Below are 19,168 nucleotides of genomic sequence, written 5' to 3'. Positions count from 1 at the left end.
AATTGATTGACATTGAAGGATCAAGCTTGACGTTGTAAGACCCCGTTGCCACATTTCAAGTGAAAATATTATTTTAGATTTTTTGGCGACAGCGGTTAGCCTCACAGCAAGAATGAGTTTTCAGTGGCGCCAGGCATTGTTGTTGCGTAAACCGACCCCAAAAATGCAGTCGAAATTTAGAATTTTCACTTGAAAATGTAGCAGGTAACACACTTCTGCTTGCATATTTAACATGGACATGCGTGCTTATATTCTGGTCTGATCAATGATGATAACCCTCCCCATCCCAGAGCGGAGTAAACCAAAGTCTTCATCCTATTTTGGCCATCAGATTGTATTTAACAATGCCTTGCCTCACCCATTGTGTTGCAGGTCAGAAGGACCTCTTTCAGTGCTTTCAAATCTGATGAAATTCTTTATTTTTGGGGTGCCAATTCCTGTTGCTGGGCCTAATCATTCTCATCAACACATAAATGAAAAGTGACTCATGCAATGTGCTTTCAGCCCAGCTGCAAGCTTTACACAGACGCTGTTCCAAGCCAATTCAACCTTGGAGTGACAAAACATGCTTCCAAAGAGGCAAAATATTCCATATTTAGACCAAAACTGAAGGGTTTTCTTGATCACACTCTTATACTTGCATGCACCAATCTATATTGTTGTGTTTTCGTGGCTTCGAGGGATACTTAATTGAATTACATTCGATTCCTGCAGACTCACACTAACTTAATTTAAAATGTGCGGCTGTAAGTTACATGCTTCACACTAATAAACTTCTCGAATGGTATTTTATGACAGGCTGTCAGAAGGAAGAAGGATCAATAAACTCCGGTGTCTGAAATCTTCATCCGAACACTCATCAATCAACGCAATCGCTTTTGAATTATTTAAACTCGATCCAAAAAGCTTTGCCAGTCAAACTCTAACTTTAAGATTCAGTCAGAAAGGCTTTTTTTTTTTTTTTTTTTTTTTTGTTGCCATCAAATATGCTCAAAAAGATTTTCGAAAGTACTGCAAATGATTTGGTAGTTAATTAGTGTTCTTTACTTGAACTATAAAGACTGATTGGAATTCTGTCTCATGCCCTCGGCACTGTTTCAAATGAAGTTTGGAGTTATATGTACTTAGGGCTCTTTCTTAGCTTCACTCGGTTCCAGCTCGTGGGAGCGGATACCAGCTCTGAAAGTGAGAAAAGACAAGACATTTCTCCCTGGAGATCATCATAGGATAACGCCTTTGATGTGATATGCTCCCATTGTGCTTTGCACTCGTGAAGCACCCCCCCCCCCCCCCCCCCCCCCCCGCCCCCACCACCACCACCACCACAAGGCGAAGATGCATCTGAAAATGGAGCGTGTATTTGTTTATGGATGAGGGGCCCGACATCATAGAGCAGCGTGTTACCCAATGAGAAAACTCCACGGTTTCCCCTCCTCCCTCAAAAAGTTCCTGTCATCTGAACATGGCGCAGCCTTTTCTCCTGCAGCTCTGTTGCTATGGTTAGAGCGGCTGTTTGGGCTCTGCTGACAGAAAGACTGACTGATGGATCTGTCGGTGTCTTAAAACACTGCGAGAAATCAACACGAAGCAGCTGCACCGGTTTCCACAGAAGAGGCTGACGCCGCTTTCATCAGAACAAATAAGACAAAACATGCGGAGCGCTAATCCAAGGTGTTCTGAGGATGAATTTGAATTAATGAATAATGCAGCGGCATCTAGGTTAGCACTCTCTGATCCACGCTTGAGGGCCTTTTTCCTACTCGGATTGCATGTTCTCCCTGTGTGTGCTTGCTTTGGTTTCCTCCGTCGCTCCCTTCTTTTTTCATTTCTGTGTCTGCCCTGTAGCGATGCTGCCGGCGACTAATTTCTCTGTCAGATGAACATAAAGTTCAATTAAGCGTCAAAACGAGAGAAGGCTCAGAAAACATTTAGCACAGTATATTCAGGCTACATGTTTTATTTTCACCTTCTGAAGCCTCTTCCTTGAACTAGTTTTAGTCCCCGTTAACGTGACAACGTTTTCAAGTGAAACAAAACGTGCCGCTTTTTTGAAAATGTTTCCCAAGCGAAAACTTTTGGGAAATTTCTCAGGCTCTGTGTAAACGAAAAAGGAAAACACAACTTTATTAAAACACTCCGACTCGGTCGCCATGGAAACGGGGCAAAAAGCGACTTTTCGGGGAGGGGGGGCGCAAGTTTTCTGAAATGCTGCTACTGTGCATGTGCACACGTGTGAGGAGACTGACAAAAATGTTTGGCATGTCATGAGTGTCATGACTCCCAGTCCATATTGTCCTGGACTTGGTAGTTTTATAGTTGACAGTCACCGTAATACCAATCCAATTTGATCTTTAAATTCTCGCCGTTATTCTCGTCAGGTTAATATCCAAAAGCTTGAGTTTCGTCTGGTTTTGCATAACTCCAGTGGAGTGATTGTGTGCCATAGTTTTCTGACACGTCCTATATGCTAAGTTCTTTTTTGTTTTTCTGAGTGAAACCAACCCATGCTGTCTGGTGGCTCTGTAGCCCCAACTAGTGGCAGGTGGCTGCATTGGCAGTTATTACACAAACACTCAACTTCCGAGTGGGCTTTTACTTACTCATCTGATAAATTACTCACTTCCCTGACGACACACCCAGAGTATACACTGCCTTCACCTATTGTGGAATTGGTTGTAGACCCTCAACATCCTAAGTTGTCCAAATCAGAATTGAGGATGAATCGATGAAGAACAATCTTTCAGTGACAAATTCCAATCAAATCTCTAGATGCTTTGCTCTGACTGCACAGATATACCTCTGCTGTCGTGTCTATTTTGCGTTTGACAAATCTCTTTATGAGTAGAGAAGAAATGTTCTTCTGAAGACTGTGGAGACAGATTGCAGCCCCATGCATACCACGTGAATAGACCGAAAGTAACACCTGCACTCGCACCTCGGCTGTGCCTTAAAAGAGAACACTGATACCAGTGTCTTTGCATGTAGTCACATGAATTATGCAGATACGCCGGGATGCGGCATCATGTGGCACCAAATTGGAAATGTGAAGCTGCTTAAGACGCATTAAAGCTAAAGAAATCAATACGGTTTGTGCTGCGAGACCTTTGTGGTATGTCATGTCTCCAGAGATCACATTGTGCTCCTGCGGTGTTGTCCCAATAACTCGCAGGATTTGTAGACACACCGATGCATTAAAGAGAAATTGGTTGACTCTCGGGGGGTGGGGGTGGGGGAGGCTCCCGGTAGATTGCACAAGCAGCAGATAGAGCATTTAAGTTGAGGAAGTGGCCTGTTATGTGAACAAGATTGTTTAACTGTAGACTGAATGAATTCATCCTGTTTAAAAGTGCCCCCCCCAAAAACAGAAAAAAGATCATTGCTCATATGTAGAAAGAAAAAATAAAGCTGTCAAGTAAAAAATAACCTAAGATGGAATTTGTAACTCTGTATTTTCAGCTGTAAAATGATTCTTCAGGAAGCTCCACTTGCCGGGAAGTTGTATATTCAACGGCTTTATGAAGAATATCATAAGATTGGACATGGTTTTGCTGCCATTTTGCAAGCAGAGCTATAAGAATTTGATTTTTCAGTGATTTTTGTATGGTGTGCACATATTTGTAGTGGAAGTTTTATGAGTTATCAACACAGATTGGTCATGGTTTTATATTTACAACAACATCACGGTTTAGAGTGCTGTCTGCTTTATTGTAGCAGTAAATTCTTGGGCTCCCTTCAGCAGTGTCTTGACATGAGGTGGAGTGCACGGAAGAGACATTTCCAGCCCTTGAGTGCCAAACCTTATGGCATTAAGCGATACCTTTCAATTAGTAGGTGTGTTCAGCGGAGACGGGACAGCTTTACACCCCGATGACCGCACTGATGAGCGATTAAACGCCGAATGGGAATGAAAAGCCGCTGGACCTTGTAATATGGAAGCAGCAACAGTGTTTACTACAGTGGTGCTTGACAGATGTGCAGAATGTGTACGGTTTTATGTGAAAGTGTGTGGGCGGGGCTCTGTACGTGTGAGTGGGATGTATGGGCCAGAAGAAAAAGAGAGCCGGAGATTGAAGGAGAGATCGAGTGAGACCAAGTGTTCCTTACTCAATCTGGTGCTAAGTGGCCGTATCGATCAGAGATCTTCGTCAAGATGGTTTTATTGAATCCCAATGGGAGGTGGGTTTGTCTACTTGCATATGCTGGAGCGGAAATGACATTTCCAAACCTTCAAGGATATTAGAACACTGGAATAAAATAGTGTCGCCTTGCCAACTGTCTGAAACTTCAGTGTCAAGAGTTCTCAATGATTGATGTGAGAGATCAGCTGCCTGAAAACCAAGGTCAATGCCTCCGTGTCAAACCATGTATTTATGGTTGCTAAAAAAGTTTTGTCCTTTGTCCCAACCCACCAGCTCAAGGTTGCACTAAAGGCGGGAGACCACACGTGGGTTCGCACTAAAAATAAGTTTATTTTACTGAACGGAAAAAGAGAATCCGATGAAGTACAAACAAGACCAAACAAGGTGGAAGGCAGAGGAAAAAGCGGGATTAGCTGACTTCCACCTCCATGTATTATCGTGGAACGATGCCAGATGAGCTGAATCACCGTGCAAGCACAAGTCAAATCTCTCCTTGGGGGCTACGACTCATCCTTTAACTATACTCTTGAACAATGCTCAGGTACAGCCGTCTGTTTCTGAAGAAACTCGTCAGCTCTGTCAGGCTATCCTGCAGGGGGAGAGACTCATCGCCACATAGATGACGGCTTGCACATCCTCCTCCTCCAACAACGTACGTCATGTCCAAGGAGCCAGGGCGTCATGGTGTGATCACTATAGTGTAATAAAAGCTTCTTCAAGTGTGATTCGGAAGCACTAATGATCTCAGTCTGAATGGCAGGTATCGTCTGTTCCTGGCGCTAATTAAAGTTTTGATTGGTTCGATCCAAAATTAGCCCTTTGTGAATAATGTTGGATTGATTTGCGACTGGTGTGTTCTGGTATATTGTACTAAATCATATTTTAACAAAGTTTTTTTTTTTTAAGTGCCTTGTTAATCAAAACCTTAAGTGTGAAAACATTTCTTTTAATAAGTAATAATGCCATAAATATGATGCAACTAAGTTGACAGCTGATAATTTGTAACTAAAATCTTGATACCAGGTAAACAGTGATGATGGATGTTTCTGGAACTGAATGAGTTTTTTAAGGGGGGTAGGCAGTTTCCCACCATTCAACCCCCAACCTGGAGGACCAGGAGGATCAAGCTTTGTCTGGTCTCTGTCCGTCAACCTGCTAGGACTACTACACTCCAGCTGAAATGGCTCTCGAGATCATGGAGACCTGCAAACCGTCCTACCACGGTCAGGTGGTGATCATTTGGTGTTAGAAGACACCAGAGAAAACAGGGCCACCCCAGGCTGAGCGGGAAACAATCAGCGGAACAGGAACTGTCAAACTGGTACTCATTGCGGTAAGATCGGCAGATTAGATCAAGATCATTCGGAGTGGTGTGTCTGTGTGGATGCCCCAGGGTCTTGATAGTGATGGCCGAGTAAAACAATGACTGCAAGTGACAAACATTCGCAGTATTTAGCATTTAATTACAGGTTTGACACACTTTGTAATACATTCACCAAAGCATATATACACACACACACACACACACACACACACACACACACACACACACACACACACACACACACACACACACACACACACACACACACACACACACACACACGACACCAAGCAGGGTGTCTGCAGTTGGAAACACACTGAGGTCTTATGTGTTGCACAAAGACCCTTAAAGAGTCCTTAAAAAGCGAACCTTGAGTTTGTAAGATGACTTGCTCGACCACATGGTACCCATTCAAACACTTCAAGACCCAATCCACCTTGGAGGTGGTGAAATCCATACCACTCGAGATGTAAGCTACTTTTGTTGATGCCGTGCTATGCATTCCTGTAAACACGGCTGCTGCCTGGCAGCACAGCAGTGTACCCGTTAGCACTGTTACCACTCAGCAGGAATGGCTCCTGGTGAAAATCTGGACGCCAAATGGACCTTTCTCCCTGGGGTTTGGCTGTTCTTCCTTTGTGGGGTTTTCTCCGGCTAGACATGCTTCCGTTCACGACCCAATTACATGGGCCGTACCTTTTAGTACGTTGATGGTTGAGATTGTTCCAAACTTCACCTAAATATAAGCGGGTATTTGAATAGATGGAGGATTGTTGATTTAAAAGTACTTTTCGATCTAGAAAATGTCTTCATAGTTTTTGTTTGTGAATATTTAGAATTCCTTAAGCGTCGTGATAATTTAAAAATTCACATGCGGTTTCAGTCTTTTAGCTTCTGCAGGGTATTTGTTTTGTAAAGAAAGAAAAAGTCTGAGTAATTGTTATGTTGTGGTGGACCAACGGATTTTTCTCATTCTTCAGAAGCCCAGCAGTCTATGAACAGGCTGAATCATTTCTTGCATATTAAATTGAATCACCATTCTGGTTTGGTGTTGGCAACAGCTCCTACTGTACACCTCACTGTGATACCGAGCTATTTTAGAACAGGGTGAGAGCCCATTACTTAAATTGAAGGCACAGATAAAAACCCACTGCCTCTACTCCAGATGTGAAAGGCTTTCATGACAGACCCTAATGGGATTCAACCTCATAAAACCAACAAAGACCTCTTGCATTTCAGACAAACTTGATAAGTGTCTGGATGATTGCAGCTGTTGAGCTGCTCATTTAAAAAAAAAACAAAAAAAAAAAACAACAGAGACAAACTGCCTACTGCAGCTTGGTCAGTGCAAAATGTCACGTGATAAGCATCGGAAAGCCTGACCAGCAGAGTTGCTAACATGGCGGTGATGCTTTTCTTCAGATGAAATTTGTGGTGTGCATGGGGATCCTGTGACGTCTTCGGTGTCTGTGCTCTGATGCTGGCTCCTGTGAGTCTTTTTGGTTTAGGTAGCAGAATGATGACTCACTGAATGGAGGGATGTGAAAGCAGTTTAGTTTTTCGGTCAGACCTCTTCTTCGTGCCGAGCCTGGAGATACATAGTCAACGCTGGCCCACGAGTAGCTGGCTACAGGTGGGCTACCTGCAGAACCTTTCCTACGGACGCATGGTGTACTGAGAATGACATTTGATGAAGTCAACACTACCTTTTTTCCAGTATAGTTCGGGGAACTGACTAATATCATGAAATTACTGATACAATTGCATTTACTTAAGTTTCCGGATCTACCCCAGGCTTCCTGACTTGTAAGGACTGTAAACATCCAGGTGGTAGATCATCGTCTTCCAACAAATCAATGCTCAGTAGATAGACAATAAGAACAACGTTTCCTCCAGAGAGTCATGACTCCTCGTCCATATTCTCCTGGGACTTGGTAGTTTTATAGTTGACAGTCACCGTGATAACAATCCAACTTGGTCGTCTCTCTCAGTTTAAGCAAAGGCCTGTTTGATTATAAGTCATTTCTCTTCAATAGGGACATATCTTAGCCTGTACCAACAGCCCCTGGCCAGATGACCCATCTGCCAGGTAGAAAACAACATTTCAGCAGCAGAGACTGAGACAAACACAAACACTGGGACAGCGCTCAGCACAGGGCCAGCTGTGGGGCAAAATGAGGGCCATTCATCACTGTAAACTGATTTAAAGAACTGAATGCATATGCTGACGCGGCTGATCTGCCGATCTGCGCAATTTTCCCCGACAACATAAAGGGCCCCTTCAGTAAAACCTACTTCACAGTGGGGACGTGATTTTCGAGAAATAATGTGGGGATTTTATTTTTCAAATGGGAGTCGGTAGCTCTATTATAAAATATAAATCAAAAGAAGAAGTCACTGTGGAGAAGAAAGCTGCAAATGTGTCAGCTCCGGAGTTTAGCAGAAAAGCTCCTTCTTCATTCCTTAGTTTTCACTCATTTTGCATTGTTGCATTGTTCTGGACTATTATAATCTTGGCTCTGAGGAAGTGGCTTTTTACAAGCTGTTTTAAGGTTTCGGTTGGTTTTGAGGCCTCTGCCCCGAAGGCCTTACAAGGGGGCGAAGGCTCAACCCTGCTATTTCATCTCCATATATAGTCAAGCAGCTCGACCACAAAGTCAGCGCAGACTGCCTGTCTGGCGCTGGACTGGGTGTGGCTCGCTCTGCTCGCATACGAGTGGGCCGAAAAGGGAGGATGGAGAGAGCTCGGAGCCGCCGCACTTTCTCTTCTGTAAACTCTCAGGCACTGCTTATTTAACATATCCTCGGAGCGTGAGGTTAAAAAACAGAAGCGTGTCTCCTGCTCCCAAAATGCAAACACATCTCGTAACCTTGACGTGTTAGAATCCACCCTGTTGAATATCAAACGGCATAGCATCAAAACCTCTCGCCGCTCGCAGTTTACAAGCAGCCTGTACGGAAGCCTCGTCTGCTCACACACTTGTGCTCCATGTCTTCAGTCCTGTTTTTTTTGTTGGTTTTTTTTCCCCTTCTTTTATTTGGGGTGGGGTGGGGGGGGGGGGGGGTGGATTTCCTGGTCAAAGGAAGGAATTTAAGTACTACAGTATATCAAAGAAAAGTGAGCTGCTCTTTACTGGGCGTAGATCTGGAGTGACAGCTGCATTTGCGAGGCTGAAAAGTGGGAGAGAGGGCAGAGCACATCCCCGGAGACTCCAGGCTTCTGTGGGGCAGATGAGATGTTTCACTGTATTTTATTGTACGCACATGCGCTGGCTCAAGCCTTCCTCTCATCTGTCATCAGCGACTCCGGTAGACTGAATTTTAAAGATTGCACGTGCACACACACACACACACACACACACACACACACACACACACACACACACACACACACACACACACACACACACACACACACACACACACGTATAGCTGAACTAGTTGTTCATCTGTGGGAGAGCATCAGGGGGACAGGAAAAAAAAAAAAAGAAGCAGAATGATGGAGGGCACACATGAAAGTGACAGGGAAGAGAAAAAAAAAACATCACACATGAAGAAAAAGAGATTGATGATGAAAAAAAAAAAAAAAGGTATTAAGTAGGCTTTCTCCCAGCATGCTTATCCTAGAATTGGTTGACGTGTGAACTTTCAGGTTTCTTCTTCTTTTTTTTTTTTCTTCTTTTTTTTTTGTTGCCCCACCCCTCTCAGGGGGCGCTTGCCAGCGGAGGCTGCATGAAGACAGGCATACACGCGGAACCCGACAGCAAAGACAACTTTCATAAACTAGTCAGAATTAGTGTGTCAACCTCCTGATAAAAGTCCCTCATAACTTGACTTGAAAATGCCAACCCATTTTCCAAAAAAAAAAAAAAGATTAAAGAATACGCCAACTTTAAGCATTTTGTGAGGTGGAGGAATAGGAATTGGCAGGGAGCTGTAGTTGTGTCAGGTGTGTGCGGCAGAGTGATAGGCAGACATAGACGACGCCCTACGAAATTGTAGTATTGGCTGAAATTGGCTCAGTTATCTTCCCCCCGTACTCTTGACATGACATCTCGAGATGCGTGTGAAAGACATTATGAATTCATTGGGTCTGGGGAAACCAAATGGGCTCCCACCGCCTGGAATTTACACGAGACAGGAATCACTTATTCCCAATGTATTATTTTTTCGTGGCACTTCCACGATACGGCCCTTCCTCTTCTCCTCCACACTTCCCTTCCCCCATGTAATCTTCTCCACTGGGCACAATTTCCATGGCATCGTTGGTCGGTCACACATTTGATTCAGTATCCTATAGCCGCAGTTTATTCAAAGTCTTGTTTGCCTGCGCTGTCCTTTTTCCTAAGTAGGTCGCCTGTCTAACACTACAACAAGCAAGCTCCATTTAATACCAGTGCCTGTCTTGTAATAGAGGGCACTCAGATGTGTATGTGTCCAGCATTGGTGAAGGCATACACATGTTAGGCAGTGCGAGGCACCTCTGGGGACTTCACTGACCCACTTCATGAGAATCCACATCAGGTCCCATGTGGCACCTTGTGCCAACTGGGTATTGAGACGGGATGGATGGACGACGGAGTGTGATGGCGCTCTGAGAGACAGACGTACCTCTATCTGCTTCTGGCATGTTTTCAGAGCGAACCTTTGTGTCCAGAGCAGCCAGCGCTCGTCATCTGCCGCTTATTCCTGTCACAACAGCTGGGGCGTTATTGTGACTCCAATGTGTCTGATCTGTTGCCCCTTCCATGCAATCCCATAATCGCAGTCACAAAGGCCTTCTCATTTTACTCGGAGCCTGCATGACTTCTTCCAGCAGCCAGGCATTCCTCCATCATCAGAGGCACGTAAGTCATTCCACTATACCCACAAACCGAACAATCATCCACTCCTCCATGGCTTTGCACTCTCCCCATCTGTGCCCCCCCCTCCACCCCCTCACACGCCAGTCACCTGATACCCTTGAAAGAGGTTTTTCCTCGGCCCGGGGCCAAGCGGTTCTCCCCGAGGGCCTGGATCTAGCGGCATCACATGACCCAAAGAGCTTGGTCGCACTGCTGGGGCCACAGACCCCTCGCGCTCTGGAGGTCGCAGCATTTGAGAGGTTTCCTTTTTAGTACTTTTGTGTTTTATTGGCAAACATGGCAAACACTTCAAACAAAAGCCCCACCTTCTTTTCTGCTTTTGTTCGAGGGCGACTGTGGCTCGGGTGGTAGAGTGGTCATCTCTCAATCGGAAAGTCCGATTGCCAATCTCCCCCTGTCCACATGGCAAAGTGTTCTCGGCTTGCATGGCAGCCGCCTCCATTGGTGTGTGAATTGCTGAATGTGATTAACAGTGTAAAGTGCTTTCTGGACCTACTCCATGATGGAAAATGTTATTTATATGTGAAATCCATTCTCTCTCTTTGTCCAGGTTGACTCAGATGGCGATTATTGACTGTCTGGAATACAGTGGAAACCTTCCAATCAGGCCGCCTATGTTTAATGAAAAAGTGGTCAACACTTTCTTTTTCCTTTTTTTTTTTTCCAACACCGTTTGAAAACACGTGCTTTAGAAGTGCAAATCTTCACGTTGCCACTGCCTGGGCATCAAGTGCTGTCGTGGATGAGAAGAATCCTGGATAGAGATATGAATCAGGCTCCGCTAACTCCTCTGCTGACTGCCTTAATCGGTTCGTTAAACCCACAAATTATATTTCCGATAGACAGTAAAGGCAGACTGATTTCCAGCGATGAGATAAAATGCAATTTCCTCGGTTCCATAAATAAATATTCAATAAAGACTTCTTGATTAGAACCTCTTGCGGGCTTGTTTTGGGGACGTTACACTTGTTTGACAGCGGTGAAAATAGTGAGGCGTCACTGAAACAGTTGTACAAACACAACGTGCGCACTCCCCATTGTAAACTGTAATAAATCAGAACACTAGAAAGCTGCTACTAATTACTTCTCAGTAAACTTTATGTTCATAAATATGCATATTTATTTATACACATTTTGATTTCATTATTCAGTGTTTATAGGCAATTGTTAATGTGTTTGTTTTGCCTCGGCTGTACTTTTAGTAATTACATTTCTCATCAACATTTCAATGGGCTCTTTTGTTTTTTGTTTTTTTTTAAAAAACTTCTCAGGTTACGGGCCTTTCATAATTGATGTGCTTAAGCCTTGATGATGAATCTATTAATATCCTCATGTAAATTACTCTTGTGTTGAGCAAGCCACATATATTTATCACCCTGACGCCTTCCTAATGAGGGAAGTTAAATTAAAACATTTTATCAGACATAAAATTGGGACGACGTAGGTTTGGGTGCTGTCGCTTGCTGTCATCTCTCTGCTCGGGCTCTGTAAACGCGCAAATTGAAAAAAGAAAAGCAAAAGGAAAGGACAAGACACAAAAAGAATTACAGAGCGAAAAACACTGTTTAATCATTTAAGGACTCAGAAAGGAATGTAATGAAATATCTGGGACAAATGAAAAATCAATCAGAAAGGGGCCATTCGTGTGTTTCCACGGCTGTTTAAAACTGTCTCGTTCCATGTCAAAGAGAAGACTCGAACACAGAGAGGGGCTGGGAAAACATTGTCTAATTTTTACTTGATGTATGTCGTGTAGGAACATTTTACAGTCCAAAATATGACTACAAAATTATAAATGTTATTTATGGTTTTCGTTACCACTTTTTTGAAGGACCACAACAAGCATGAGTACTAACCTTTAGTTATTTGTTGATACTGACTACTGATATGAATACTTATTAAAAGACATTCAGCCTAATTTATACTCGCAAATGATACACCAAGGTAGCGGCAAACCACCTCCCTTACAGCCACTGTATCGATGCGACGCACACCAATGGTATCGGTATCGGTATCGGAATCGGCATCGGTATCGGTGCATCCTTAGTTTTCATGCAGAACATCTTGCAATAAAAATTCGGAACAAGCTCCCAACAAATTGCTGCAGGTTGTTCCACCTTAACAGATGTGTCACAAGGAATGTGTTCCATTAAGAAGTCTCTTTAAATGATAAATAAATGAAAAGGCGTCGCTCTAGCTGCTTTGCATTTTATATGGAGCCTTGCTTTTCTCTCCCGCCCCACTGATTCCTGTCGTCCACGCAGTGTGTACTCACTGTAAGTTTTTATGCGGTCAGCTCTCAGTAGCTTAACCCAGACCTTTTCTTAGTGATTTCCTTCTTGACTCAGCAGCATGCAGCTGGGCTGGAATGTTGCTACTGTGACTCCGACTCAATCAATTACCGGCTTCGCCCAGCTGACCCATGCTACTCTTTAATCTCCACCCAGGAGTCCTGCACATTGCATGTTTTCTTTGAGCGATTACATGGAGACCTTTCACTTGGTATCGTATTTCTATTTTTACATGTATTTAAGGTACAGATGTATTTTGTTAGTGAGAAAAAAACTAAACAAAACAACATTATTCTAATGTTTGACATTGATGAAGCCTAGTCAAAGATGTATATATGTTATAGAAAGCAAAAATACAATCGGAGTTCTATTTAAAAATGCAGGACTTTGATTTTATGAAAATAAAACATACTTTCACAACTGAACTTACCTACTACAAAACACGGTAAACGTCATCTTTAATGGGGCAGTGGTCTCCGAGGCTAAAAAAGAACACTTTGAGTTGGAAGTTTGCAAGTTCAATTCCCACAGGGGTCAGGTCACCGCTGTGGCTCTCTGAGGAAGACCTTTGACCCTCATCAGCTCCCTGCAGCGACATAGTGTGACTCCCCACCGCATCCTTCAAACAGGATGGGTCAATGCAGTAGAAAATAATTTCCCCCAAGGGGTTTAGTGAAGTCAGATCGTCACTGCTTTCATCCATCCTTTTTATATAAAACTTTATCCACTACTCAATCACATGGCTAAACTTACTCATACCTAAGATCATGTTAGTCACTATTTAACTTTAAGCACCTGTGTAAAGCAGAGCATCCAGAGAAAACCTGCATATGGAGAGCATGCAAACCAGCAACCACAAACCCAAAATACCACCATGCGGCTCCTTGTTGTCTTTATCCGTAACTCCCAACTGATTTTTGTGTTTTAATATCTTACTCTGTTTCATTGTTACTTGTATTAATAGGTTTTACTTTAGCTGGTGTAAGATCTGATTTTGGAATAATGCCAAAAGAAGAAAAAAATAATTCAGAAATGTTATTAAAACATGGAAACCTGTCTTTTCTTCCCTTTGATATCTACATTTCAACTAAACGTAAAAAGAAAAAGACACAAAACGAAACAAACTGTAAAAAACCCCAAAATAAAACATGGACAGCATTGCTCATCATGAGCTTTTCTTTTTAAACCTCAAAGAAGTTGAATAAAGTATGACAGAAAAAAACATAGTTCTGTAGCTGTCTAACACTTGTGTCAACTCCATCATCGCAGATAGATGCAATGCCATTTTGACTTGTCAAAAATGTAATTGAAGAATATAGGCCTTAAATTATCTTGAAACAAGTGACATTTCTTCATTTGGCACCATGCCTCACTTAAACCCAGGTCCCATTTACACTGTAAATATTTGAAAGTGACTAAACCCAGCATCAGCACTGTTGATGAGAACATTAAAGCACAGCAATGAGACAAGAGGAAAAGTAAAGAAGGCGGTTGTATATATCTGACCTTATATCCATGAATTAGAAAAATGGCCAGGTAAATAACAGCATAGCTCATTGTGGATCAGTAGTAATTGAATGATGTTTATTCCTGCTTTATTGAACTGAGCAACCCCGGCATTTTTTCGGTAATAATAGTTTGGGTTTGTTACGTATGTGCTATAATAATAATAATAATAATAATAATAATAATAATAATGATAATATAAAAACCTTTATAGTTTAAATTTAAAGGGTGATATGGTACTATTTTACCGTATGTTCCTGAACTAAATTGTTTTTGTCACCCCTGATATTTCCACTTTTTCAAAGCACCAAATAAACCGGACTTAGTTCCTTCCAAAGCAAATGTATTCACCTCTCATGGTTGGAGAGCCATTAGAGTAATTACTCACCCAGGACGCTTGAGTGTAAAACACATGCTAATCAACCTGGACAGCTTTGAACAAGGAGTGTTCAGAGTTTTGTGCGGCTCCTCAATGATCAGATATTTATACGGCGTTGGCATCTCCAAAGAATGGATGGTGAATCTTCAAAGGAGGACGACGACAATCAGTGTCCTCTTCTATGGTCAACCAATCTCATTGTTAAAGGTATAACGCGAGAAATGGGATGTTTAGGATGGCACAGAAAGTTTCTCTTTCCTGGCATGACGTATGATTAAGTCCGGGGGATAGCTTTCTGGCATCTTTGGTCAGTCTGTTTGGCAGTACATAAAAGACCGGAGGCAACCCAAAGAAGAAGGAACCTCAATCCTTCAATTGAGTACAGACCCCCATGCCAAGGCCTAATAATCTCCCCAGGTACCGTCGCTCTTATAACTTTCAATGGGAGAATGGTTCCAACAACTGAAGTAGGCTTACCAAAATCAAAGGGTTTGTATTTGGAACACTAAATGTGGGCATTTTATGCAAATGCAGTCATTAGTTATCCACATATGTTGATGCTAAATGTACGTGTTCAAGAGTATCTGGTAGAAGAGCGCTAGAACGTGTGTCGTCGGGGAGAGAGAGGCAATCAATACGAGAGGGAGAATCTCAGAGAAAAGCCAACACGGATGTGAGAGCGGGACACAATTGGAGTGGCGGTAGGAGAAGAGCGGAGAGCTGAGCAGAGGGAACAAGAGCGTCGGATGTGTTTTAAATTAGCCCGGCTTGAGGAATGCGACCGCGTGGAAAAAGAGGCCAGAGACGACGACGACGACCCCTCGGCCTTGCAACCTGATCCCCTGTGGCACAAGCATCTCTTTTGTGGTCTTTTGCTCCCTCGGCCTGCCCCCCCCCCCCCCCCCTGCACCCTCATCACGGTGAACCTCCCCGGTGCTTCACACCACTCCAATCAGAGCAGAATAGCGAGCGGCTGGAACACGTCGTCCCGGGTAAAAGCTATCTCAGCTCCCCGCCGCGCCGCTCCAGCTCGCCCTTCATTAGCCCCGGCCCTGCATTCACCTAATGATCGCCGGTTCCCTTCTTCTCCCTTCAATTCAACTCCCTCTTTCTATTCCACACTGTGTGGCGATGGCATTCAGATTGCATAGCTGGCGTACGTCATCTTCCTTTATTTTATTTTTTTTTCAGCTTCACTCGTAACAATCGTATCTCCACATCCTGGCAGTTCACCAGTATTCTTTCTTCCAGACAGACAGCATTCCCCATTAGTTATCCTCGTGCAGCTGTCCCCTGTCCTTGTATTTTGCACCTGTTCTGTCCCGGGGGTCTCCTGTCATCATCACAGCCCCCAAAGCGCCGTGATTTCAGCTGAGCTGTGTTTATTCTGCATGTCTCGATTCGATCTGCAGGGGTTTTGGCGGTCGTCTCCAGCAATGCCTCGTATATTATTATTATTATAAAAAAAATTTCTATACAAGCTCATGATTGATATTCACTGCGAGGCGATTTTAATTTGGGATTTCATCTTGAATAATATCCCTAATTTATTAAAAGAAAACTAATATTATAAAACTGGGAAAGCGCAGAAGCCGTGTCTTTAAAAATGAAAGGCTTTAATTGGAGATTATTTGTATTGAGAGAACCGTTTCAGAGGACAACTACAATTTAAGTCAGTTTAATAAGACATGGAATTTAATTTGCAGAGATTAGTGAAGCTGCAGAATCATGAAACCTTTGTACGATATGAGGAAAGCTTCTATTTAAATTTGATTTCTTTGTGTGTGTGTGTGTGTGTGTGTGTGTGTGTGTGTGTGTAGGTGTGTGTGTCTGTGTGTGGTGGTTCACTGATTCATTCCGACTCACGTCACCATTGGCGAAACATTTGGAGGTGGAGACATGTTTTGTGGTCCGGCTGTCGATGACTGTAAAGGGTTTGATTTCCTTGTGCTTTGCCTGTGGCCTTTCCGGTTTGTGTGGCAACTGTGTGTGGCTCCGTCGGTAGAGTGGGTTCTCTCTCAATTGGAAGGGTGCAGGTTCGATTCTCCTTGAACAAATGCCTGAAGAAGATGATGGACCTTGCATGACACTGTTCACTTTTTTTTTATTACAGCAAATAACAGATTTAAACAAGACTTTTACATGCAATTGTCATTAAACAAAATGCATATTTGTAAGAATTTGAGAATCGACTTTTTTTTTTTTTTCCCCCAATCCCCAAATTTCACTTGCACCTTGAGGATGGCAAGTGACCTTCCCACTAAAAACAAACCTTAAAGGGGACATATCATGCTAAATCCACTTTTTTAGCCCTTAAATGCATTTTGGTGTATATTTAGAGTGTTTAGAAGTACAGAAAAGTTCAAAGTAGTCTCTTCAGGTGCTCCGTTGATATCTTTATATTCTGTTTTGGTCATATTTTGCGATCGGTTTCGATTTTTCTATTCTCTATTACGTTTTTTGAACAATGACGTCACAGTATTCTCAGCGGAACTGCCAAATTAGGACATCGACGTTTCGAGCAATCCGCCATTTTTGTTTCTCGCTGCGATTTTGTAGTCCAACCGAAGTTACGAGAGGATAAGTCGAAATGTTCGGTTGTTGGATGTAGTAACCCACAAGCTTCGTTACACCGTCTCCCAGCATCAGCACCTTTTCGAAGTGCCTGGTTGAGTTTTATTTTTCACAGAAATGTACCCACATCTGTGGGTAAGGTCATTTTTGTGTGCGCGAATCACTTTAAGGACGACTGCTTCAGCAACCTCCGCCAGTATAAAGAAGGATTTGCCGAAAGACTTCGTCTGATTGAGCGGTCAGTTCCTTCTATCTATGGAGACGACGAACAGAGCACTTCGGTAAGCTGTATATAACGCTAAAAAGTGTGATGATAAGACGTCCCTGTCATTGTTTTGTTAGCATTAGCAGTTGCACCGTCTTCATATGTTAGCGCTGTGTGCTCGTTTTAGATTATAATGTAACTTCTGTGTTAAATAGTCGTTGTAATACAGGCAGTATTGTAGTAGTGGGCATGGATGGAGAAGTTAGTGTAAATATAGTAACACACCATTGCGTTACATCCATATGAAGACGTTGTTCTGAAGGTGCATCATCGTCATTTTCATCTCGCTCCGCCGGGTCCGACTCTGGCTCCAACATGTATGGCTGGATGGACAAAATCTTCCGTTGTTGACATTTTGTAAATAATGTGTGAATATAAAGTTTCTGCGCCGCTAGATAATTGTATCTGTTCTATCAAACTACAAAGATGGCCGAACAGGGTGACGTTGAACCGAGTATCACCTCTGCAACCTGGAGAGGAGGCGGGGTATGAAGTGTCTCATTTGCATTTGAAGAGACCGCCCCAAAACGAGTTGCTCTCAGAAGCGCATCAGAAAAGGGGTTGAAAAGGGGCCTGTGGAGCTCTAATAATGAGGAATTCAGACCCAAGTATTGCAGTTTCGCGTTGTATAGACCACAACTGTATGATTTATATGTAAAAAGGAAGGATTTAAAAGCATGATATGTCTCCTTTAAGGCAAAATAAAAAAACACATTGTTGAAGTTCTTAGAAGATATTGATGCATCGTCAGTATAGCTTAACTTTTCAATAAATTGTAATTATGTAAGAAGCAAAATAAATTGTAACAAAACAATTTGCTCTTGTTGTGTTTTAAGACCACCACCACACACACACACACACACACGCACACACACACACACACACACACACACACACACACACACACACACACACACACACACACACACACACACACACACACACACACACACACACACACACACACACACACACACACACTCATTTTCGTGCCCCAGCTGGATGGCAGGTTGCGCTGTGTTGCACACAATTAACATAATGTTCATTTACATAGGGCAGAACTGTTCCAGGTAATTCAATCTATATGTAAAACACTGTAGCGAGTGAGGCAGGAGGCCAGTGACAGCTCAGCTAACCCACGCTGCCCAGAGCACCTGTCTTGCCATAATTATAGCCTGTGAACAGACCTGATCCGGAGCCTCGCTTGGAAACCACGAGTCAAACCTACACAATGCTGTGATGGCGAGTTATGTTCTGGAATATCTACAAACAGCACGCAAACAGCCTGTCTTTTTAGAAAAAGAATCATTTCAATCCGTTTAGACATTTTTAATGAATTCCGTAAAAGCTGGAATTGCAGCATTGCTTGTGGGATTACCTCCTGACCTGTGTAATATGCCACATACAAGACAGAAACCGAGGAATGAGGAATTGCCAACTGGCTACCGCCCGACAAATATCCTGTAGACGCATGCTGTTCCGCATGAACACCATCCCTCTTCTTTACTCATTGTTTGCCAATCACACTATCATCTAGTAACACGGCGGCGACTGCTGCTCCGTCATGCGCGCAACGCCGTCATCGTAATGTTATCACCATAATAACCCCCTATTCATCCCTGAATGACAGCCGCCTCAATTTGAATTGACTGACTCGTTCTGATTTGCCAAGTTTGCGGGCTTCCACCGAGCAGACGCAAGTCGGAGTTCCAAAGTGCATTTCTTTTAGCTCCTTACCATTCCATTTACGGGCCATTGTTTTATTTTCAACTCCTCATTTTTTTTTTTTTTTTCCCATTATTTGCCGTCATCTCCCTCCTCTTCC

The 19,168-nt window shown here is 43.1% G+C and overlaps 1 protein-coding gene across 1 annotated transcript in view; it reads left to right on the top strand.

The window, feature by feature from the left end:
* sdk2b (sidekick cell adhesion molecule 2b) overlaps window positions 1–19,168 on the top strand; it is a 297,955-nt gene that overhangs the window by 35,010 nt on the left and 243,777 nt on the right. The gene's annotated exons all lie outside the window — the stretch shown is intronic.

The sequence above is a fragment of the Lipophrys pholis genome (assembly GCF_963383615.2).
Source record: "Lipophrys pholis genome assembly, chromosome: 1".
Lineage (NCBI taxonomy): Eukaryota > Metazoa > Chordata > Actinopteri > Blenniiformes > Blenniidae > Lipophrys > Lipophrys pholis.
The sequence above is the reverse complement of the archived record's forward strand: the minus strand, read 5'-3'. Positions and strand labels throughout refer to the sequence as shown.